Genomic DNA, 20,187 nt, shown 5'->3' with positions numbered 1-20,187 from the left:
TCGTTGAGTGTGCACATTCTCTAGGTACCAGCTTTCTACCACGTAAAACTCTCGGATGCATCCAGCGGTCCTCGCCCTCCTTAACTAATGTAGCACCTACAAACCTCGTTCGAGCAATCAGTATACACTTCAAATGGTTTGTTAAAATCAGGAGCAACTAATACTGGAGCATTTTACAACAGCCCTTTTACCCGTCAAAAAAGCAGTTTGACATCTATCCGGCTCCAAACAACTTTAAATGGAGCTTCGCTTTTACATAAGTCTGATAATGGTGTAAGCTAGTTCACTTAGTTGAGAATTAGCGAACTTTCTATAAAACCCAACTAATCCTAAAAGGGACTGAATATCCTTTTTTTTTGTGGTTGGAATAGGCCAATTCTTAATACCTGGCACCCTTAGCTTCAAGAGGCTTAATTTGACCGTTGCCGACACAGTGGAAAGCCAGGTATATCACCTCCCTTCCATCCAAATTGACACTTATCAGGTCTCAAAGAAGTTAACCCAGCTTCCTGAACCTTCTGCAAAACTGTTCATTGATATATGTTTTCAAATGCGGTACTCCCAGGAGATCAGAACCATGATGGCTATATCATCCCTGATAACCCAAGGCATAATCTAACCCAGTAAGAACCTTATCAATCAACCTCTGGAAGGTTTTGGAAGCTCCGTTTAACCCAAAAGGCATTCTCTTAAATTGAAAATGCACCCAAGCCCACATACAAAGGCTGTTGTTTTTTCTCAGAGGCTTCTTTAGTTGAGTGGGAATTTGCCAATACCCACTTTGAACAGTCCAAAGTGCTTATAAACTTAGCACTAGCTAATCTTTCCACCAATAATTCCTCAAGCGGAGGGTGTGGGATAAGGATCAAGAGTTGTCATTAGATTAACCTTTCTAAAGAGTCTACACACAGTCTGAAAGATTCCAGGAGGGTCACCCTCAGACACTTGCTTTTCTTCACTAGTACTATGGGTTGCTCCCCCCATGCACTTTCTGTTACTAGGCTCAATAATATCCCACTTCAACATTTGTTTTAACCTCCTTCTCCACAACTAGCATCACGATTGTTAATAGGATGAATGGTGTGGTTTGAATAGGTCGCGACACTTCCAGTGTCAATGTGGTGGGAAATCAGAGGTGAGTCCAAACCCGGGCTGTTCAGTAAACAACAATTCAAAGTCCTTTAACAAATGTCTAACTTGCTTACATTTGCCCTTCTGATAAAACCATCTGAGAATTCGAACTTTACTCACATCAGAGCACTCCTCCAAAATTCCATTCCACAAACTCATCCTGCGTTAGTGTCAACTTGTACTGGAAAAGTCATTACAGATCTCTCACAATACGGTTTCAACCCTATTAGCATGCACACAGTTCTCTGCCCATCATCTTCTTGCAGATTACATAATTGTCATTGGGTAAAAGCCTGTGTATTATCACATAAGGTCCCTTCCAAGCCACATCCAACTTAACAGGCTTATCCACTGACAGTAATAAAACTTAATTACCCACTGCAAAGCTGCGTGGTCTAGCCTTAACATCAAAGTAGGTCTTTTGCTTTTGCTGAGCCTGCTTCAAATTCTCTGCTGCAGCTGTCCTTACTTCCTGCAGAGTTCTTTGCAGCTCACAGAAATATGCATTTACATCCTTGGGACAAGAGTTGTCAGTAAAGAGCCTTCCCCAATTTGCTCTAGCTAAGCCCAAAGGACCTCTGATATCTCTACCAAACAATAACTGAATTTGGACTACAAATCCTAGGCTTTTCTTGGACTTTGAATCCGCGCAGGAGAGCAAGCGTCAAATATGGTGCAACTTTGATCCCATGAATTTGAATGCTTTTAGTACATAAGACTTCAACAATTTGTCCAGCAGTTCTGAATGGCCCATACTCCACTAAACCATTTTGACTGAGGGTTATACGCCACTACAGGGGCATGCTGAACCTCAGCCAACTCACAGAGAAATTTTCATCACCTGTGACATCAAATTAGGGGCTTGATCAGTCATTAGGCCACTTTTCATCACACACCATATGTGGACACAAATTCCATTAAAGGGGCCTTAGCTACTGACTTACAGATGTAATGTTTCTCACACAAAGGCACAAGGAAATCTGGTTTGCATGGTCAACTATAACTACAATATACTGTTTTCCCAATGAACTACTTTTTCAGGTAAAGGACCTAAAATGTCCAAACTGACCCTACTGCAAAGGGGTTCATCAATTACTGGGTAGAGATTCGTAGCTCACACCTAGTTCTATCGGTAAGCGGTGATGCCCAACCCGGTTGACATACATCACATGTCTTGCAAAAATCCTTAACTGCTTTAGTCAACCCTGGCCAAAAGAAAACTGCCTTTGAATTCTTTCCATGAGTCCTTCTTGCTCCTAGATTGTCCAGCCAATGGGACACTATGAGCCAGTTCTAAAATTTTCTTCCCTATTACTTTCTTGGAATTACTAACTGTAAGGTTACTTTTCCCTTCTCAGAGAAAAGCCCTGCCACCTCCATTTTTTTGGCGATACAATAAGCCAGATTGCCATATAAATCTCTCAGGATTTTCTTTAGATACTTCTCCAGAAGCAACCTCTGCCTTTTCACATAACTCTCTTTTAAAGAGTAGTACATGATCTTTGTTCAGTTTTAGAGCTGCTCAGACCTTTCATGACATACATTTTCTTTATCCTCCAAGAATGGAAAGTTCAACTTCCATAGCTGGACTAGGAGTCTTAATGAGCTCATCTTTCTTTCCCTCAATTGCTGACTTAGTTAACTCAGCTTTTGCTGTCAACTCCACTTCCACCCCACTTTTTTTCTTCTTTTGCTTACCTATATTTGGCTTAAGTTTTTTTTTTTCTACCAGCTTTAGGAATCCCTAGTTGGAAACTTTTTTCATGTACATCTTCTAATTCCCCCTTTGAGCCTTCTGTTTCTCTCTTTTCTCAGTGCTTGTTTTAGCCTTTGACCTATTAACTTTACTGCGTTCATTTGTCTAGATTGGTACAACACATCTGCTCCAATTATAAAAGGCATATCCAGAAACATCATGGCCAGCCTGTGGCATATATATGTCCTTTTCAATTCTGGGAGTCTGGATATGAATCAGTACTAAATCCTAAGTTACATAGGGGGGGTTCCTTCATAGCAGGGTAACCTGCATCCTTCCACCAACTTTGATGACTTATTTGCTTTAACAACTTTCTGTTGATAGGAACTTATATCTGCCCTGTAATGTCCAAAGCAGAACCCAACTTCCACCCACAACTTCCCCCCAAGTAACACTTTCCTTAGCCCTGAGATCTCCAGCCCACTGTCTCTGTTCCTCAGATATCCACACTATTTACATCAATAGCTGCTTAACTCTACCATTCTCACTCTTGGTTCTTGTTCAATGGATTTAACAAAGTTCCTCATCACCAACTATATCTCTTAGTTGTCAGAGCAGAGTTTCTCCAGGACTTAGCAGAGTTCTTCATCACCATGATTGACCGGCTCTTCTCCTTCACTGGAACAAGCAGAACTACCTGGTGAATCATTGCTCTCCCCTCCCAATCTTCATTTTGCACCAAAACCCGATTATTTCCAACATGTTGCACTCTTGTTTCTCTCTTGGCTAGCACATTGTGATTTGAAGTGACCCCTTTCTCCACACAAAAAGCTGATTATATTCCCTTGGTGTATAGATCTCAGCCCGGTTTACTGGGCCTTGGAAAGTCCTTTCTCTGAAGCAAACTTTTCCTCCATCTTTGCAGTAAACTCAATATTTCTCGGGTTGGTTTTAAACAATTCTCTCTTCTCTGATACAAAGCGTGCTGGTTTTTCTTTCCTTGCTTTTTTTTTATGGCGTATCCCAATTCTCACGGCTTAATAAGTCAGATAAATTTAAGTTCTCTTTAGCTTGAACAAGAGCTGAGATTTCTATATAGGGGAGTGTGTGAAAAAAAATTGCTCTCTTATATCAAGTTGCAAAAGTCTTCTATGGACTTAAGACCACTTTGCAGCTCTATGCACCATTGCTTCGAACTATAAGAAGTTTCCAATCCCGAGCCATAAAAGCAACATAAGCTCTCCTTCCTCTTAGGGAAAGCTCCCCTCAGTTCTTCTCTCAACTGGATCTCAGATTTTCCAAATCTGGCTAAGGCCTGCTGCTAAGATTCTCATAGGTGGCTTCTTCCCCAAATTATTAAGTTCACCTAATGCTGAGCTAAATCTCCAACAGCATAGGGCCATAACGCCCTCACTTGCTCTCTTCTGGGAACTTCATTTTCTCTCAAGGTAGCTTCAAACAAAGCTAAAAAACTTTCCACTGACTCACCCTGCTGATACCAGGGGAACTGTCTCTTCTGCCAAGCTGCAGCCGACTCCCTCTGTCTATCCTGCATCAGCAAGTTCATGGAGGTTTCTTGTGCGTGCATAAGCGTTTGCAGCATCCTCATCCCATCCCTCAGTGCTGGTTGGTACTGAGGAGTCGTCTCAATATCTATACTATCCCGTCTGGTTGCATTAACTCTGGGTGGTCACTCTGGGGTGTACTACAGACCTTTCTTGAATTCATTCTCATCCATGTCTCTCAACTCCTTGCCATTTCAACAACTGTCCCGTGGCTCTAACTCTTGAGCTACCACTCTGCAGCAGTCTGCAGCTCAACTTCGAAAAAAAAATGGTGAAATGCATATTCTGGAAACTGGTGTGACCTGCGCATTCACCTTACAGATCGAGGTTTCACTACTGGTTCGTCCATCTGCACATTCAACTGAAATCCTGTGGTTTTGTACTAGAGCAAATTTACACTCTTTTGCTTGCCAACAAAATGCTCACTGTGAGTGTATTTCAAAATCCCTCCGGCTTGCCACCATGTCAAGGGAAGACTCCACAGTCCCCTTCTACTTGAATTGCTTATTGATTCAATACACTCATAGAAACTTCTTTTTTTTTGTAGTTTATTACATATAACAGGCAAGCTTACAAGTTGCTCTAACGAATTAACAAAAGAAAAAAACCTCAGGAAAAAAAACGAACTGGGCTTCCGCTTCAGTTAAACCCTCACTCCTAACTGCCCTTCCTGTGTTCTGAGCCACATCCTCCAACTGACACTTTCAGAATGTTCCTGAACTCTTCACACAAGGTCAATAGGTGAGGGCATCTGAATAGAAGTAGTCTGGCCTTTGTTCCCTTTGATTGTTTATTGTCTATAGTCATCCTGTGTTTGTGTGGAGCTGACTAGTCACTATCTTGACTCTAGTGTTTTTCAACACTGGCAGCCAAGTTATGTTCATTTTCATGGTTTTTTCCTTTCTGTTGAAATTGTCCATGAGCTTGTGGATTTCAATGGCTTCTCTGTGTAGTCTGACGTAGTGGTTGTCAGAGTGGTCCAGAATTTCTGTGTTTTCAAATAATATTCTGTGTCCAGTTTGGTTTATCGTGTGTTCTACTATTGCTGATTTTTCTGGCTGAAATAGTCTGCAGTGCCTTTCGTGTTCTTTGATTCATGTCTGAGTGCTGCGTTTGATGGTTCCTATGTAGACTTGTCCACAGCCAGCCACAGATGCAGGTGAACGTCAGGAGAGAATGCTGCTAGAACACGGCCATACAGTCAGGAAACCACACAGCACCCCAGTGATTCCGGTGGTGAAAACCTTCGACTATACAATTAAGGAACATACATTGGCATTATTATCATGGAATGTAATGGGATGGGGAAAAAAGTTGTATGGATCCATACATCTGCAATTATTTAAGAAAATTTAATTTTATATTATTTCAAGAGACCTGATGCCCAGATTCTCCATTCCTGAATGGCTTTCAAACTTATGATATCCCTGCAGTACCATCTATTAGGGGAAGGGCTAAGGGTGGTTTGGGCATTTTGATGCCAACTACTCTAAAAATGAAGGTGATAGAAGTGGATTCATTTGCTCATTTAGCTATGGCTGTGTTATTGCACTTTAAGCAGACAAGTTGTTTAGTGGTTAATGTTTACTTACCCCCTGCTAAGATAAAATCTCAAACTGATCAAATGTGGGATGGTTTGGAAGAATATATAAAACTGTTGATGGAGAAATAGCCAACCCCATATTTTATAGTGGGAGGTGAATTTAATGCTAGAGTAGGGAATAAGTAGGTTGATGATTCCTTAAGGATCATGAATAGCAAGAAGAACCTCCCGTTTAATAGATATTCTAAAGACACTAATTGTAACTATGGCTGTTTGTGCATGGTGGCAAAAACAGCTGTCCACCGGCATAATTAATGCTGGTGGACGCACAAGACCGTTTGCACCGTCTCGTGCAGACAGTGCTGAAGCTGCTATGACCTGCAGAAGCAGCTCCACACAGAGCTGCCCGTGGGTTATCCCGTTCACCTACCTCTCCTCCCTGCACAGCTCTGGACGACTGGAGGGACACGCCCACGCTGCCCTTCAACCTCCAGGAGTCAAAGGTCAGTGTGGATGTGTCTCTCCAGCCATCCAGAGCTGTGCAGGGAGGAGAAGTATGTGAATGGGAACACCGGAGGGACAAAAGTAGCGTCCTCATGCCGGTGTGCTTCACACCATGCTGGCTGAGATACGCCACTTTTGAAAAGCCTTGCTCAGGGAGCAAATTTTAAAAGCAGTGTCTTCGCGCCACTTGCAGGGGGTGCGAGCACGGCGCTGCTGCAATGTGCTGCAGCTGTGCGAACAGTGCCCCAGGGGTGATGCTTTTACTGTCCCTAGGGCACTGTTTTCCGCCCATGTGGAAACAGCCAATGTTGGGGATAATTTGTTAAAACTAGTTAATTAAAGACAGTATACTTAATGGCTCATTCCCTGCAGACCACTCAGCTGAATTTACTTATTGGTCTGGGGATAGGTTTAGCGTGGTAGACTGTATTGTGGTGTCCGAGGAATTGATGAGTCTTGTTGAAATCTTTCAGGTTTCTACACACTATGACAGTGACCACCTTCCTCTTATAATGAGGTTTACAATTTCAAATTTTGACATTGCCATTCAGGATAGATTTGTACAAGATTTAACTTATGAGAGTAAGCCCTGTAAGGTCAAAGGGGATGGTGCAGTTGAAAAGAATATGAAACAATACATGAATACAGGCCTCGGGAAAGAACTGAAATCCAGTATAGTTAATAATGAGAATGTAGGGACCTGTATAGAAGCATATGGACATTTGACAGGTGAGATGAAACGAAACATGCTAAACAATAGTCCCAGTGTAAGAAATGTAAAGCACCAACAATACATTCCAAACCATGGTTTGATAGTGACTGCCAAAAAGCCATTAAAGGCATTATATGCAAGATTTTGGAGTAACCCCTCAGAAGAACTAATTGATCAGCTGAAAATACATAATAAGGAACTATAAAGCCATGATAAACAAGAAAAAGAAAGATTATTTAGTGAAGGATTGGGAGCAATTAAATCTGGCACTTAGGAATAGGAACAATTCATTGTTCTGGAGATTGACCTCAAATATCACCAGTAATACAATTAGGTCCACAAATGGTATCATTACCTCAGCTTTATGGGAAGATTATTTTAGATATTTATTTACTACCATGGAAGATATACTCTTGGTGGACAGTGATATACATGAATTTCCATTTTGGCCCCCAGTTTCATCTTCTGAAATACGTAAACTAATTGGCTCACTGAAATTCAGGAAGGCCCCTGATGCTAATTTAATATATCCAAATCACTTTATAAAGCATATTGAATGGTGGCAGTAAAGGCAGTAAAGATCTGGATGAGGGTGAATAAAACTTGATCCAGGCATGATGGAAATACTGTGTACTAGAAATAAAACAGATAAATGAACAGATGCATAATCTATCCTACATAGGGTTACATTTCTCTTAGAAGGACAGATGTGTAGCTCTTGGATACCAAACTGGTGCTCTTGGATACCTGACTGTTCAGCCACCAAGGGACAGGTGGCTGAAGTTACCAGAAGTGCCTTTTCCCAGCATAGGCAGGTACAACAGTTGCAGATTTTCCTGAAAAAGCTGACCTGACCATTGTCCCACACACCTTAGTGATATTTAGACCTAGATCACCATAACACATATTACATTTTTAATTTTATTTATTAAAATAAGTATATCCCATTTTCCTTACTAGTCCTGATGTTATTATTGAGCCAGGCAATGGAAACTACTGTCAGATTGTTAAAGGCTAATTTTATAGGAAACTAGATTATTTCCCCACCCCACCGCCAACCAGTGAAAGCCAGTCAAGTACACTGCTTTGAGCACCTTTATCAGGTAAAAAAAGTAGCAATTATAGAATCTGCATGTGTTTCTTGTGAAGGAATACTAAAAGTCATAGATGTGAGTCTGTCATAGGTGAAGTTTCTTGTTGATAGTAAATGAAACTCATAATCTCCCTTTCCCTAGGCTGTACACGTATGAAATAGGTTTGGCCCTATATATGACTCAGAATTAGATTAGCTGTGAAGTAAGCATAATTTTCTTAGTAGCTAATGAGAAAAGTATGATTTCCATGTAATGGAAATGAGTAAATGAGCAAAAAGATGCTTTTTTATGCAAAATCAGCAAATAGAATTTGTATTGTCAATACAAAGCAGGGTTCCTACTAGGCACTGAGAAGTGACAAGAGTTCAGAGGCCCATGTAACTCTTTAAGCTTTGCCTGCTTGCTTAGGTTTTACATTACAATGTTATCCTGTTTCCCCGAATATAAGACATCCCCTAAAAATAAGACATAGTAGAGGTTTTGCTGAAGTGTGAAATATAAGGCATCCCCCGAAAGTAAGACATAGCATAGTTTTTGTTTGGAAGCATGCCCGACGAACAGAACACAGAAAAATAAGACATCCCCTGAAAATAAGACATAGCGCAACTTTGGGAGCAAAAATTAATATAAGACACTGTCTTATATTCGGGGAAACATGGTAGCAACAGAAAACAGCTGCTGCACATTGTTTTATGTTGAATATTTCAACTTGTTCTTTGTGGGCCATTGTAGAGCCATTGTAGATCCTAATTAGTCGATCAAACTATTTATTCCAATAAGCAGTGACTGAGGGCCAACCCAGGTGTGGAACAGTCCACGTAAGACTACATAATGTTACCAGGTGCAAAATCACATACTTGAATATGGCAGCTAACAAAGAACAGAGTGCCCCATCCACTCTAGATACAAGCAGTGAAGCTGGGTGGTCCTGGTGGAAGGGATCATGTTCTCCCCACCTTTAAAATTTTAGGAGGTTCCAAAGGAAGGCCCTGTGGTTATCACAAGATCCCCAGTGATGTAATGTCCTGAGGCCAAGAAGAAAGCCAGCATTTCAGAGAGAAGCCTAGGCTACCTGCAGTCTTTCTCTGTTTCTAGTGTTCCATAGACATGGTGCAAAATCAAGACATTCTGTCTCTCACCAGAATTTTAATGTGGCATAAACCCAAAAGAACAACACAACAAGATTTTCTGACTGTATCAGTCAGTCTCACAGAAAGTCATGGCGTATGTATATTTAACTGTAGTGTAGAGAGAAGTCAGCATCCAACATGCTGTTGTCTTTACATATTTTAGAATTTTTCTGTTTGCTTAGCAGAAATGATGGCAGATCCTTAAGATGTGATAAAAGTGTGATAAAAGAAGGTTGAAGGTTTGGGACAGAGAAAATCTTTCTGTAATATAACCATAATCTGTGGCACCAGGATATACAGGTTATATTAAACAAATATTGAGTAAAATATGCTAGCAATGCATTTAACTTGTGTGCAAAGTATGGCAAAATCAAGCTTATCCACTGCAATTTGTAAAAACCAGTCCTTTTCTAGTAACTGGGAATGCATACCACTGTACTTCTTTTCTATTATACATGATCATACAGTTTTGGTTCCTTGCCCTTTATTTTCTAATCACTGTCTTTTCCCTTCTGTCTTTGTGGTAATTGAGTACTAAACTGCCTTTTTATTTCTATGCAAGGTCAGGTTACACAACATCCAGCACTAGGTAGTTCATGCTGGGATAAAGAGGAAGGCAGACATGTTAAAACAATAATGGCTATGGTCTGAGGCCTACAACTGGTAATCATGAACTAGCTAGGAAATGCTGTTTCCTGGGAGATAACATGAAGAAAATAGGTCTGTCTTGTGGTCTTTTCTTCTACCTGCTGATAGAACAGGGAAAAGACTTTTGATTGTATATACTTAGGAATTCTGAAAGGCCCTTTTTCCTGGTGAAGAATTATGTAAGTATTTCTGTTGATCAAAGGCAATATCTTTAGACCTCATACTCAAAGATTCCCAGTAATGCTGCCCAGCATTTTTAGTAAGTGGTAAAAAGAAATGCCTTCTATGCAGAAGAGTGAAAATAATGTATTGTATATTTCTTAATATACAGCTACCTTTCCCCATGAATTTAGGCCACAAAGTATTCCCATTAGTCTATACACACTGGGTTTGCTGACAAATAATGAGGAAATTATTATTTTCAATCAGTAAAACGCTGGATACCATCTATTCTAGAAGAAATGTTAACTGAACCAAGGAAAAGCAATTAATATTATTTATCTGTTCATACAAATGCTCTTCCTCATTCCCAAGGCTTGCAATCATTGATTTATTTAGATAATTAAAATTTAAAACCACAAGGAGCTCTCAAAGCAGCCTATAAAAATCAGTATTTTGGACTTTACTGTCAGGAAAAGAAAACATGATTAGAAGAAATATACAAGTTTCCAAAAAAATATTTGGGCATAATTTCCTTTTACGAATAGATTTTTTTTCACATGAATTGATTTATGAAAAAAATAAAGAAAACCTGTTAATAAAATTAAATATTTTGATTCTATAGACTGAAAAATTAACATAATTGGCTATTCTTTATTTCTGGTTAATTTTGCATTGGAAGAGATTTTGCATCTGGAAGAGATGCATCCGGAAGAGATATTTCTGTTTGTCTCTTCACTTTTTTGCCAAGTTTGTTGAATTCTGCTTGGTTCACTTTGTAGACATTTCAGCATTCAGCTGATTGCATATGATTATCTGTTCCATAAGACAGGTGAAATTTGAGAGATCCAAAGATGACTATTCAAAGAGCACACATATACCCTGAAGTTTTTTTCAAGGATGGGTAGGATTTGTATACATATTGTATACATCAACAAATCTAATACAGTTGCTCTAAATAATACATGGAATGAGGTAATATACTTTTATTTTCAGTGAGAATGAAATCTCACAAGAGTTATTGTAGGAATGATCCCAAAGAGGGGCAGGAGGTATGGCACAATAGTTCTTGTACAGTAGCAACAGGTCTTTCCAAAATGCAAGGGAAGAGGAGCAGTTGTACAGAGGCTTGTGAAACAGAAAGTACAACTCTGACCTACCTGGCAGTCCCACCTCATGGGCTGAAGACAACTGCACTACAGTCAAACAGTCAGAATGAATTATATGCATTTTTGGATTTCTTCTTATGGCCCAATGCAGAGGCTGTAGAAGCTGGGAGTGGCGTTGCTACCGCACTGCTGAGCTGCTTTGAGAGGGCTTCCAGGCAGTACAGGAAGGTAGCAAAGAACAGGAAAACCTTGGCAGCCTGAGAGCCCTCCATAGCCCAAAATGGACTTATGACACACTTTCAGGTAGCATTAAATCCGAGGGCTATGCCGGGGTATTCCCAGGCTGAAAGCCCGGTGGAAGCCAACAAATAGCAGGAACACCCCTACCCCACTCCCAGCTCCACCAGTGTAAAGCTTTTGGGCCAGTGCAACTCTGCAGGGCACAGGCTCTTTTGGATCTGCTGTCACGGAACTCTGCAATGCCTGGCTGCTTCCCAGTTTGTCCTCCCTGCCGGTGTAAGTGCTTCTTATGCTAGTGGGGTAGAAAAATGCACCAAGAGCTACTTTGGCCCCCTCTTATCACAGTTGGGCTGTTAGACAAATATTTGGTAGGATGCTTATTCTGTACTAGCGGGGCCCAGCCACGTGTTGCTGTGGCAATTGTCCTTCTCATCACAGTCCGCAACCCACACAGATGTCCATGCAGGTCCAATGATCCCCAGCATAGCCTTTTGGGGTGGTCAAATGGAATCCCTCTTTCCCTTTTCAATTCACATTGTTATATGGTGCTGTCTTGTTTTTTTAGTATAAGGTAACCCTTTCCATTTCCTTTTACCAACGGAACTGGCCGGGTCCAGGAGTGCGTAATCCCCCGCTGCCATGAGGCTGGTTGACACGCACAGTCCTGGCTTGGGTAAGGCAGAACTGGGGCAAGGAGGCTATCCCAGTCAGGCAGCAGAGGCAGGGTGGTGAGGCGCTCAGATCGAGAGGCCAGCTCCCTGGGTTCTTAAAGGCCATATGCAAAAGAAGCGGAGCCAGTAGTGTTGGTTCGCCCCCACCCCACAGATTTTCTTAGAAGAAAAAGGCAAACTCCAGCTCGCTTTTAGTAAAAGACAGCTGTGGCGAATATGGGTGAGGAAGTGGTGGTTGGATGTGAGGGATGGCAGAGTGAGGTGTGTGAGGATAAGCTGGATGTGTATGAGAGTGTGTGTGTTGTGTGGTAGCAGTGGGTGAGGCACAGAGAATGAAAGTTACCTGCGTGTGAGGGGGGGAACCCCAGCTGACGTCTCACATGGCAAAGTGTGTATGTGTTTCACTTTCACTTGTATTACTTAACAGTATTACCTATTTATTGTTTTTACTGATCATCTCTGTCCATCTGCACGAACATTCTAAGCGCATACCAACCCCTCAGGCCACAGACATGCTGCACGAACATTCTAAGGGTGACAGTTAAACACAGCCAGCTTCATGGGCTGGTGCGCCAGGAAAAAGACTTTTTACCTGGCTCAGGTATGGACTTTCGGTGATTTGAAGGTCCGATTACCTGCCCGCAACAGGGAGGGACGTCATGTGAAAATTTAGGGGCGATCCGTCCAGCCAAGCTAAGCAAGTTAGGGCATGACTAACAAAGTAACTGTTAGCTTTTTATATATATATAGATTCTCATATTTTCTTGTTGATTCAAAAGAAAACTGTTCAATTGCCAATCAAAGAATTAATACATTTTTATGCATCAACTCTAATCAAGCAAAATATTCGTAAATCCATCAAGTTCAATAGATATCTGTTTAAAATATTTCAGAAGGTTTCTTTGCAAAGAAGTAACACAGTAAAGCTAAAGCATGTATTAATTTAATTTTAAGGGCAATGTGAAAGCAAAGAAGTCTCAGTGTCATTTTCAAACCTGCAACACTGTAGATATTGCCAGAGTTTTTTTTAGTATAAATAGCATTCATTAAAATGATCTCTAGCACACACCTTCTTAAGGAAATAATACTTTTGGGAGGTGTGTCTGTGTGATTTTCAACAAAATGACAGTGAGTTTAGTTCAAAAAATTAAAAAATGAGTAGTCGTACTGAAATCCAAAGATATAATGGTCATATTATGATATTTAGGCAAGATGTCAATGGACATAATTCTGGCATAATTCTGTATAGACTGTGAACAATAAATTTAAAACCTGTTTTCATACTTCCAAATTACTACATTCATACTTCCAAAGTATAAATCTCAGGAAGATTAGCCAATTAAATAAAGGTTTGATTGCATAGAATAAACTAAGTGAGTAATTCTGATGATTACATTAGTGAATGGATTATGGAGTAAATCCATTAACCTTAAACCTCTAAGGTAAGCGTTATGTGTGAATGGGAGCTATAATGTCAATTTCATTTTGACTTTCAATAATGGCACTCCAATTAAGAAAAATATTCATTCTGGTCTATACATTCACAGGACTCTGATGTACATGGAGAATAGCAGGGGAAGGTCCCTCAAAACTCAAAGGACTACTTTACCAGATATGCTTCTGCATTCCCAAACTCCTGCTAAGTGACCTTGGGCTAGTCACAGTTCTTTTGAACTCTCTCAGTCCCACTTACCTCACAAAGGCTCATTCCGCACATGCAAAATAATGCACTTTCAAACTGCTTTCAGTACTCTTTGAAGCTGTGTAGAATGGCAAAATCCACTTTCAAACAGTTGTGAAAGTGGTTTGAAAATGCATTATTTTGCGTGTGCGGAAGGGGCCAAAGTGTCTGTTGTGGGAAGAGGAAAGGAAAGGAGTTTGTAAACCCCTTTGAGTCTTTTTACAGGAGAGAAAGGGAAGGTACAAATCCAAACTCTTCTTATGATGCACTACACTGGGGAAATAAATACTGAGATGAGGTCTTGAATGGCAACATAATACTATTAATAGGATTATAATAATTGCTACATTCTGTTCTAACAATTGTATTTTAAATGTCTGTTGACTATATAATAAACTTTATTCTTACACTGAAACAAAACCCCTGTCTATTTAAGAGTCTTTGATATGATTATTTTCCATCTTGTTTTATCTCTAGTAATCTCAATGCTATTACTCTCAGTACAAGACAAAGAGATAACTTTTTTAAAGACGAAAAGGGACGTGTGCATGCATACTTTGTACATATATTTGATATGTAACAACAGCAGCCATTTGTTGTGTGGTGTAGGGATTCCCAAAGTGGGTGGTATTGATCCCTGGGGGTGGTGGAAACATCAAGGGGGTGGTGAGGAATTTTGGGGTGATAGGGGGTGGCAGAGAATTTTGGAGTGGTAGGACTCAGAGATTCCTGAGCAAGCCGGCAAGAAAAAGTTTTTGTCCTTCCATCCTGGTGACTGCTGAGTGGTGGTTTCCGAAGGAAAAGCAGAAGAACTCTCCTCCTTGTTGTAGCCTGGAGTGGGAGGGGGAGACAAGCCAAAGAGCCCCCATTGCTGCTGTTTTGCAAGGCATGATTTCTTTTTCAACAACGCTTTTCTCACTGTGCAGCAGAAAGTAAGCAGGAGGGGCCAAGGCAAAGAGCTAGCAAAGGCATCTGTAAGTGGAATGGGGCTTTGGTGCAGTCACTCAGCTTCTTTCCAAGCAAGGGAACAAGCTGAAATTAACTGAATGTGGGGATCTAAGACATTAGTGCAGGGGTAGGGAACCTTTAACACTCAAAGAGCCATTTGGACCCGTTTTCCACGGGAAAAGAAAACACTTGGAGCCGCAAATAATTTTTGACATTTAAAATAAAGATAACACTATATATATAGGGGTTTTACCTTTACTCCACTCTCCCCATAGCTGGTTTCCTGCTCGCAGGAAGAAGTTCGGCTCCTGTCGCCACTCGGCCCAACGGGCGGCGAGAGGGAAAGCCCTCCGCTGGCGTTCCACTCACGCTTGCAGGCTGGCAAGGATGGGGCCAACGGTCGCTCGCGGGACAGCAAGGGCAGAAGAGCCGCATAGCCTTTGCTTCCAGGTTCCCTACCCCTGCATTAGTGCCTTGCATCTTGATATTGAGAGGCTGATATCCCTGCACATCCATTCCATTAAAACTGTGAAGGCATAGAATCATACAGTTGGAAGAGACCCCGAGGGCCAACAAGTCCAATCCCTTGCAATTCAGGAACACACAATCAAAGCACTCCTGACAGATGGCCATCCAGCCTCTCTTAAAAAAACTTCCAAAGGAGACTCCACCACACTCCAAGGTAGTGGATTCCACTATTGAACAGCCCTTACTATCAGGAAGTTTTCCTGATGTTTGGATGGAATCTCTTTTCTTTCATCTTGAACCCATTACTCCTGGTCCTAGTCTCTGGAGCAGCAGAAAGCAGCCTTGCTCCCTCACCAACATGACATCCTTTCAAATATCTAAACATAGCTATCATGTCACATCTTAACCTTCTCTTCACCAAACTAAACATCCCCAGCTCCCTAAGTCACTTCTCGTAAGGCATGGATTCCAGACTTTTTACCATTTTGGTTGCCCTCCTCTGGACCCGTCCAGCTTGTCAATATCCTTGTGAAATACAATCATACTCTTTCATATTGCTAAAACTGCTGAATAAATTGGTTTACTTTTACTAGATCATGTTTATTTGTAAATTACATGTGTTGTTTACAGTATTAGAAGTTGTTTTGAACTTGCAGCAGACCTGATACCAAGAAAGAGTTGTGTGTTCCTGTGTGTGTGGACGGAGAGGACTAGGGAATTAGCCTGGGAGTCAAGGGGGCTGTAGCCTGAAAAAGTTTGGGAACCACTGGTGTAGTGGATACAGGTGATCCAATGGCATAATTACATGTCTGAGGTATAAGGTGAGATCACCAGTCCTAATATCCATTGTGATAGATAGGGTAACTCCTCTGTACATATAATGGATTTCTGTATATGCAATGCTATTTTCCCTATATGCTTACACAGGATTAGTTCAAACATGATTCAGAACATGTTATAATTAGAGAAACTGGTGGACTCCCCATAATTAGGTGAATTATTAATACAAATACAAAATAACTTACTAATATCACCATTCTCAAAAAAATATTATCTCACTACCATTGCATCTACACAATGTAGACCTGCAGAACTCTTTTTTATTTATTTTATTTATTTATTATTAGATTTTTATACCGCCCTCTCCGGAGGGCTCAAGTGGTCAGGGCTCTACTGGATTTTAGCCAATGAAAGGAGGTGGACTGCTTTGCAGCCCTTCTGCAATTATTTTTCGAAGTACTTTGCAAAGAAAATCTCTCACATCTTCTCCAATTTGGACTCTACATTAGTAGCACAAGATAAGATGGTGCCAGAGTACTGATTAGCCCAGTTGTGTTGGATACCTATCAGCTTGCCCAGTCTGAGAACGTGGACAGGATTCTTGGAAGACCTCCCACCTGTTTGTACAACCCTTGCCCCCCTTGGGCTGGTGGACTGGGTTCAGGAGAAAGTAACTGCCTCCCCGAGAGAGGGAGTAATTGCTCTTGCATTGAAAAGAGCCAAGCCACAACCACTTCTAAGGAAAGCTACTCTGAATCCAGAAGTTCTGAATAATTAGCATCCAGTCTCAACTTGCTCAGTACTATTACTGAGCAAGATAACTGAATGAGTGGTAGCTGGCCAACTTCAAGAATCTCTGAATGAAGATGTATGCCCTACCACACCCCCAGTAACAGTTACTGGTCTCCTTCTAGTGTTGTTGATGCGTTTTAATTGAATCATTTTATAATTTAACTGTATTCTTAACTGTTTAAATGTTTTAATGTATTTTTATGTTTGTGCCTTGTGGACCCTGATTGGGTAGGAAGGGGGCATATTTTTTAAAATAAATCTCACACACACACACACACACACACACACACACACACACACACACACACACACAAAGGGCAAATGGATTACACAAGTTCTGAGCTTTGCTAGACCTGGACAAATACTTCTAGACCAGGGGTCTGCAACCTGCAGCTCTCCAGATGTTCATGAACTACAATTCCCATCAGCCCCTGTCAGCATGGCTAATTGGCCATGCTGGCAGGGGCTGATGGGAAGTGTAGTTCATGAACATCTGGAGAGCCGCAGGTTGCAGATCCCTGTTCTAGACATTAAGAAAAGGAATGTCACCATGTGACAGAGTTTTAAGCCTTAGCCATTACTGTTCTAATGTCATAAATGTTGACCAACTTACAGTTTCCCTGTTTCAAGAATGCAACCCTAAGGCCCAGGTATGACTTGATATCCTGCTGAGGTCCTTCTACTCCCTAAACTCTCTGACCAGGCCTCCCTCACTCCAGATCTCCCAACTCAGAAGTGGCAACCTTAGGGATGTAGTTCCTCTAAGGTCCAGCTTCTCAGAACATTTGGAACATGCTTAGGAATACTGCCCATGAAACCTGTGGGCTTGACAATGAGAACAAGTTCTCTTGGCAAACTTTCTAGCATCAATAAGTAACACAATGGAAAGGTTAAGAGGGTATGATTAAGGACCTTGTAGTTCTAGCAGCACTTTGCACTATCGGTATGTTGTGTGAAAGCCTAGCCTTGATCTGGGCCTTGATCTTGGATTTATCTGGGACTCTGGAGAGTTTGTTATCTGACCAGAAAATACTTGATTTTTGGAGCAATCTGAATATAGCAAAGACCCTACCATTTATTAGATTTTATGGTAATCCTGATTAAACACTTCCCTGAAGTGGGCCAGAGTTAGAATGCATGACACAGACTTTAGATGCACTTCTTGGATTTAAGCCAGATGAAAGTGACTTGAGTAAAATTGATCTTAACTGTTTGTTTAAAGGAAGTGGAAAGAATATGCACTGCTTTAAGAAGTTCTAAGATCAAGAAAGGTCTCCTAGAAGGATGGAATAGTCCATCTAACTTTACACTCATTAACTTCCTCCTCCCTCCTTTCCTCTGTTTCTTAGAATTATTCATTTCCTCCTGCCCCATAAAAACACTTTTCCTTAAATCACCAATTTGTTTATTGCCTTGTGCTGTTAAGAAAGCGCTGTGTATAATACCAAAAAAGTGTGGTATTGGGTGTCCTTAAATATAAATGTTCATTACATTTATTTGATTAAAAATATTCCAGAGAGCTTCTCTACAGAAAAAGAAATGGCAATTAATAACACGGCATTGATACACATGATAAGTATTAATTATAATTGTTTGCCATCTCCATTTTTTCCATTAATTGAAAGATAGAGCAACTCCTTGTATTTTCTATGTGGCAGCCTCTGTACCATTAAATCAGAGACATATACAGTACTGAATAAGAAATAGGTATGATTTGAATAATTTATATGTACAGCCCCTTATTTTAATTGAAATTAGTAAAAACAACAACCCACAACAATAAGCAGGAACATGGAAGGACTTGTTATAAGCTCAGTAAAGTATTCAGGAATTGATAGGATACAATCCTATCAAAGGATTGTAGATTTCACATGCCAAATTGCCTGTCAAAAATCATTTTCATGTGATATTTCTACCCCACAACCTGAGCTGCTTTCTAACATTACGATCCCTTTATTGAACACAGCCATGCTGCCGAAATTTCACGTGATCCTAAGAATAACAGATTTATTTATTTATTTAATCCCAATGGGGATCCAAAGTGGCTTACATCATTTTCCTCTCTTCCATTTTATCCTCATAATGGCCATGTAAGGTAGCTTAGGCTGACAGTGCAACTGGCACATGGTCACTCAAAGATTTTCCATGGGACAAGTGGAGATCTGAAACTGGGTCTCTTCGATACCAGTATGACACTCTTAACTACTATACCACACTTGCTCTCATCATCCATTTTCTCAAACTCACAGTATGTAAAGTTTATAATCTCTCTGTGTTATCTAAGTCCTCTATTCATCTGTTTGCTTTTGTAGAAAGAGTGTTTTGACAAAGAATAATTGTGGTTCTTTTATGGTGGTATTTCAGAAATGAAGATAAGTTAGGCTGAGAACTGTTCCTATATACGTCCAGCCCTTTGTTTTACTCCTGTTGTGTGGAGTGAACTGTTAACATGGGCAACTATTTTCATGTGAGGTCATTTTAAGCAAACTATACAATATACGAGGTAGCAAATTTGTGCAAAAAAATGTCACTTCTTGTACTGGTCATGGGCAGTTTCTTCCACACCCACTGAGGAACTGTTTCTCCTGAATCCTCACCTGATTAGTTTTTCCCCATTAGTAGTAGAGGCAACATATTCAGTTCCACCACAATCTCAATTCATCAGCTCTAGAATGCTATAAATTTTGATTCAAAGTTCTCACCTGTCATTACTCCTAAATCCACTGAAATAAACAAGTTTAGAAGAATGGAATTCTGCCTAGGTAAAACTACCAAAAGGACAGCATCAAAATAAATAAGTATAGAAAAAGATAGAACACTTCTTCCTTTGTTTTTACATGGCTGTTTGTGTGATTTCAATATATTCTAAAAGTTTTGGTTGAGTCTGAGATTACAACAGGAATAGCAAATACTAGTAAGCACAATGCAATATACAGATCTATTAACCTCTCCCATACTTTGAACAAAACAATCTTATCCATGGTAATTTTTTTAAAAATAAAAAGCCAACTCATTCTGGACAGATGCTAGACAATTACCTACGTCACAGAATGACAACCCAATAAACTGTCTGCCCTTCAGCGTTTGCTTTCTCAAGAATCACTTGCACTAGGACACAGTGAAGGGAAGGATCAAAATGCTCTTTAAAAATGAGAAAAGCATTTCAGAATCAAGGCTACTGTGGGCATAGGCATGCAACCCAGGGCGTTCTTTGTTAGGAAGACCATATTGACACTGGAAAGTGGTCAAGATTCCTAGAGAGGAAGTAGATTGCTTTTTCACCTGCCCATCAAAGGATGTTAGCTCTGCAGTCAAA

At 40.6% G+C, this 20,187-nt stretch overlaps 1 protein-coding gene across 4 annotated transcripts in view; it reads right to left on the bottom strand.

Annotated features, from left to right (window-relative positions):
* The window catches only part of PCYT1B (phosphate cytidylyltransferase 1B, choline), a 65,499-nt gene that overhangs the window by 20,442 nt on the left and 24,870 nt on the right, over nucleotides 1–20,187 (bottom strand). The gene's annotated exons all lie outside the window — the stretch shown is intronic.

Source organism: Sphaerodactylus townsendi, linkage group LG04 (assembly GCF_021028975.2).
Source record: "Sphaerodactylus townsendi isolate TG3544 linkage group LG04, MPM_Stown_v2.3, whole genome shotgun sequence".
In the NCBI taxonomy this organism is placed as follows: Eukaryota; Metazoa; Chordata; class Lepidosauria; order Squamata; family Sphaerodactylidae; genus Sphaerodactylus; species Sphaerodactylus townsendi.
Note: the sequence above shows the minus strand (reverse complement) of the source record. Positions and strands in the feature narration are given on the sequence as shown.